The sequence below is a fragment of the Mytilus galloprovincialis genome, chromosome 11 (genome assembly GCF_965363235.1).
Source record: "Mytilus galloprovincialis chromosome 11, xbMytGall1.hap1.1, whole genome shotgun sequence".
NCBI lineage: Eukaryota > Metazoa > Mollusca > Bivalvia > Mytilida > Mytilidae > Mytilus > Mytilus galloprovincialis.
This window is the reverse complement of record NC_134848.1, coordinates 62,276,789-62,282,423: the sequence shown is the minus strand read 5'-3', so window position 1 is coordinate 62,282,423 and position 5,635 is coordinate 62,276,789. Positions and strand designations below refer to the sequence as shown.

At 31.9% G+C, this 5,635-nt stretch overlaps 1 long non-coding RNA gene across 1 annotated transcript; it reads left to right on the top strand.

Annotated features, from left to right (window-relative positions):
- Positions 1-468: 468 nt before the first annotated feature.
- LOC143051296 (uncharacterized) lies at positions 469-4,029 on the top strand. The gene is made up of 3 exons (XR_012970690.1): positions 469-693; positions 1,436-1,580; positions 3,604-4,029. It is a non-coding gene; the product is annotated as an uncharacterized LOC143051296 (long non-coding RNA).
- Positions 4,030-5,635: the final 1,606 nt, after the last annotated feature.

Sequence of the window (5,635 nt, the reverse complement as noted above, 5' to 3'; positions counted from 1 at the left end):
GTTTACGATTTATATCATAAAGACATCAATATAGTCGTCAAATCTTTAAAAATCTTCCTTTTTTGCTTCATTGTTGGCTGATATAAAAAAGAAAAAGATGTGGCATGATTGTCAAGGAGACAACTCTCCACAAGAGACCAAATGACACAGAAATTAACAACAGGTGAACGTATGGCCTTCAACAATGCAAAAAGCCTATACCACATTGTCAGCATATTTTTAGTTTCAAACAGCCGATGCGTGATTCGCAGTTTAACAGTGTCCTCTTTTCATGCTTTTCTCATGTTTTTGTTTTAATTGATGTATGCAAGTAGATTTAGAAGGTTGCAACATTAGTTATATACCGTTGTATCTTTGTTTGTTTGTTTGTCCGTGTAAAACAGATGACAAATTACATGTATTATAAAAAGTACGAAGTAACAGTTGTTTTCCAAATATGTGGTATTCTCAAATTTTGTTCTAGGTAACGAAAACTGAAAGGCCAGTCTGTGAAGTTGTATCAGTGATGGGCAAATGTGAAATTCCTTCACTTAATACTGCAAATTGTTCAAAATATAATTGGTATGCTGAAAGTAACTTATACTTTCGTGGAACATTAATTGAAAGCATATCGTCTTCCGGTGGTTCAGCTGTTCATTTGGAATATCAGAATTTAACAGACATTACAGAAGGACCCCTAAAAATCAATATAAGGTAAATATCTTATTTTTTGATTGTCAGGTATTGTTTCTTACAGAGCCTCCAGTCTACAAAACAGAACATTTATAACGCGGTTCAATTCAATACTTCCTTTTTAAAAGGTTTCTTGACGAGACTTGAATTATTCAGTGACAAATACTTTAATTGCACATGGTATAACATAGATTTAAAACTCGCCAAAAATCACCGTGGGTTACTTGAGCAGAGAGTAGACACATGAACGGTCAGCATATTGTTTAAGACGAACGAAATGTATTAAATGCAATCAACGATGAAATCATATAAATAACGAGATGTCAATCCTTAACGTGAATACTTAAAGTACACAAATGTGGAGTTTCAAAGTTGCTCTCCTTTTTTCTTCTTTAAAACGTTTTCATATTGATGGCTTTGGAATATTTACTCACGATCTCACTATTTGGAATGTTTGTGCAACATAATACAGAAGTAATTAAATTTTGGATATAACACGTCTTCTGATTGGCTGAAAGTGTTTTGTCTATCAGCTCATAGACACAATTCTGTCATGTGACCGCGACGTCATCAACGTTTTGTATCATTATCTATTCCTTATTTGAATTGCATTAGGAATGATTTTTACTGTCTATTCGACATAACATTAGGAATGTGATGACCACTTTCAAATAACACTGTACACGGGTTAACCACATGTTTGATGTTCATAGACAGAAAAAAATATTACAGTTATTCCTTAAATGTATTATTTGTATTTTAGTGGTGTCTGTTGTACACCTTACATAACAATTGATGCAACCGATGTTGACGGCTTTATGTCACGTTGTATACTAGATCTATCTAACGGACTTGAAGTTGAATCAGTCGATCCAGTTGAGGATGTTATTTTAATTCCATCTACACCTGTAAGTAGCCAGTACATTTCTAGTAGCCAGTACATTTCAGTAGTCAGTGCTTCGGTACTGACATGATTAAACAAACTTTACTAAAATTGTCCGTTTATAAATTTTGAAATTATTATGAAACTAAGGTTTCAACTCCTTCAAGCAAAGTTGGCTTTAGATGAATTTGGCTATTTATTTTAGGTATTTTTAACATATAGATCTTCAACGATTTTCGGTACTTATACATCTTCGGATTTCAAATGTTTGGCTTTGAGCATTCCTGATGACGGTAAATCCAGAAAAGCGCCTCGGACGCAATAAATTATTAAACGTGTTGTTTTATGTATCTAAATGAATTTGAGAGATTTGAATGTTTTCAATCGGTAAATTGTTTCTCATTTAAAGGGTTATCACTCCTATTCAAAACATTTTAGGCAAGGGACGACCAATTATCGTTTTAGTATGATAGTAGTAACATTTGAAAAAAAAAATGAAACGTGGTGTCGTGTTTATGCCAATATTTGTCTCGTGGATAAGGTAAAGTGTTTTGTTAATCAAAAGAAGACACTTAATTCAAATTTAGATTTATTACAGATGGTAAAACATGATGATTTATTTAGAATAATTCGAACAACTCATTCATTAAATATCTGTTCATTATTTTGACAAACACTGTTCTGTAGTAGAATTGAATAATTTTAATTTTCCAAAGCCAATATGGCTATATAATGACGGTCAATTTTACTTTGTGGACGAATCTAAGGTGCTGGAAGAAAACAAGAGATTGTCCTCAGGAAGAGTGAAAATCCTAATGAATTACGATTGGGGTCGATCGCACCTGTCACGTACGGGAATCGAATTGCAAACTCAGTTATGACAGACCAGTGATACAATACACGTCTCGGTCACGGAGGCCCTACAATGAAACCTAGACACCGCTGTATTGTTTATAAAATTATTAAAAAAAGTAAAACAATATGTTTTCTGTTTTCTTCGACTTCGACTAAAATATGTTAGATCAAAGCGATTTACAAAACATACAAAGTAATTCAGATATTCAGGGGTACAATTCTTTATTTTTTCGTTTTACGTAAATATAAACATTAAACTTGGTCGGGACATTATGTAGAATTATCAGGTATTTTAATTGTTTTTGTTTTATTTTATTAAGAGTATTAGCATTCGCAGTTTTCTATTTCATTCTTGGTTGGAATTCATATATTTTTTGTTTGTTTTACTTTTATCTGATGAAAATGTCGCTTACAGATTGAAAATTGAAATTAACTCGCAATTTATCCTCAGCACTGCAAAAGTCAAATCCGTAATGTACGGGAGGCAACTCTTGATATTCATTTCAGTAAAGGTATAGGAAAATATAAGGGAATATAAAGTATCACATGGGAAAAAAGTAAAATCACAAAAATACTGAACTCCGAGGAAAATTGAAAACGGAAAGTACCTAATCAATTGGTAAAAGCAAAAGATACAAAACTTCAGACCAATAGACAACAACTGTCACATTCCTGACTTGGTACAGACATTTTCTTATGTTAAAAAGGGTGAATTAAAACTGTTTTATTTTTATCGCTAAACCTCTCACTTGTGAACGCACAAAACGAAGTACTCCTGTGTTTTCACGACATTTTCCATAAGAAGTTAAGCTTTGTTTGAGCAAGTTACATTCTGTTTAAAGATTGCAAGTCTTTTAATGTCTCGGTTAAATACATATCAACTTCAAAGGTGAGTTTAAAGACATGATATTCTTCGTTGATATGTATTAATATAATTATTCCATTGACATTAAATAAAGGCAACAGTAGTCTATCGCTGTTCGAAATTCATAAATCGATTGAGAAAAAATCCGTTTCTACAAATATGTCGAAATGCACGTTGATAAATGTGGTTTACTTTGAATCATTTATGTGTGCTTCATAAATGGAAACATAATCCCAAAATTTGCATTGCAAAAGGCGTAACAAAAATTCCAAGCTTGAATGAAGATATGCCATATAAGACTATAAACTCCTACTTTTCTTTGTTTCAGACAAACACCAACAAGTCATACGTAGTATTTGGAGCTGTCATTGGATGCGTTATATTTCTATGTATAGTCATATTGATTGGTGTGATAACTAAAACATATTTCGGACGTAAGGACAAAAAGAAGAAATACTGCATCACATCAAGGAATGGTCTACAGAACGAACCAATAAGAAATGTTCAAAACATATCTTTTTCATTTCACAAAAGACTTGAAAAATTTAAAGGTTATGACAACGATTCTTATTCGCAATACTACTAAAATACATTTTGATGGTTTGTTTCATATTTTGTCAGAGACATACTGTGGAATCGTTTGTTTTTTTGGACACTAAATTTTGTGGGTTTCGTGGGTTCTGATGAACCACGAATTCTTCCAACGAATAACATTTTTCAATAGACTTTGAATAAAGAGATTGGCAAAACAACGAAATCAAATATCCATATGTTTTCAGCAATCCACAAATATAGATATCCACGATAATAAATGAATCAACAGTATCTAATAAGTACTAACAGGCGATAGCATTCGCAATTATATAAGAAAAATCAATAGTTATACCTACAAATACGAGATTCAAACTTATTTCAAATTAGTATGCAATGTATACAGCAACTGAATTTATTGAATTGTACTTTTTGTGTGATAATTGTTATTAAATCATTCTTGATTTCTGTCAGAATTTAACAATATACTGGTATTATATCGATTTTTTGTAAATTGAAAAACACAAAGAAGAAAGGTCAATGTTTTGTTATAAGTGATACCATATTTATGTATTAATATCGAAACATAAAAAACACATTGTTCTACTTTATTGTTCAGTGCAATCCATTGAATGCTTTTTTCAAGTAGCAATTCTCCTTATACCCTATTCATATCCATAAAAAGTTTTTTTGTGGTCTTGTAAAGTTTTTTTGTATCAGTGCTCATTATTAGTCTGTATCATGAAGTTGTGAAAATATGACAAAAATATACGAAACAAAAGACTGTGTGCTTGTATTATCCACTTATGCCAAGCAGTTCATCAACACTGATAACTTGTACAAATTTTTGTACAACATTACAACTTATATATATGTTTGATCATCTTTAAATATCCAGAATTTTACGTAAAACACTGACGAGACTAAAACGTGAGCACACGCACTTTATGATCTCTGAACAATATGCACATAAACCGGTTATTAACTTGTTAAGGTATAAATAAACTCATTATAGATGTTAGGATTAAATTTTGTAATAACGCCAGACGGGCGTTTCGTCTACAAAAAACTCATCAGTGACTCTCGAATCCAAACAAATTAAATAGTTCAAATAAAGTACGAAGTTGAAGAGCATGGAGGCCTAAATTCCAAAAAGAATTGGCAAATACAGCTAAGGTAATCTATTTCTGAGGTAGAAAACCCTTAGTATTTCAAAAATTCAAAAGTTTTGTAAACAATTAATTCATAAATATGACCATATCAATGATAATTCATGTCAGCACTGAAGTGCCGACTATTGACTGGTGATACCCTCGGGGAATTAAAACTCAACCAGCAGTAGGATCGATCCAGTGTTTGTAAATAAACTCAACATAGATACCAGGATTAAATTTTGTAATTAAGCCAGACGCGTGTTACGTCTATAAAAGACTCATCAGTGGCGTTCGAATCCATAAAAACTTAAAAAGGCCAAATAAAGTAAGAGGTTGAAGAGCATTGAGAACCAAAATTCCAACAAGTTAATTGCCAAATACAGCTCAGGTAATCTATTTCTGAGGTGGAAACCCCCTTAGTATTTCAAAAATTCAGAAGTTTTGTAAACAGTTAGTTAAATATTATTTTCTAAGAGACAATTCCTGTGACATTTAGATAAAAACAGCTTGAACAAAAAAACCAATTGGATCAGAAAAGAAATGTCAATAGTAACTACATGTATACAAGCATACATTTACCATTTAAAGACCCCAATTACTGTGCCGCGCATTACGGACTGACCTTAAAGGGAAATGATACTTAACACATATAATCTAAAAAAAAAACCAGTCTGT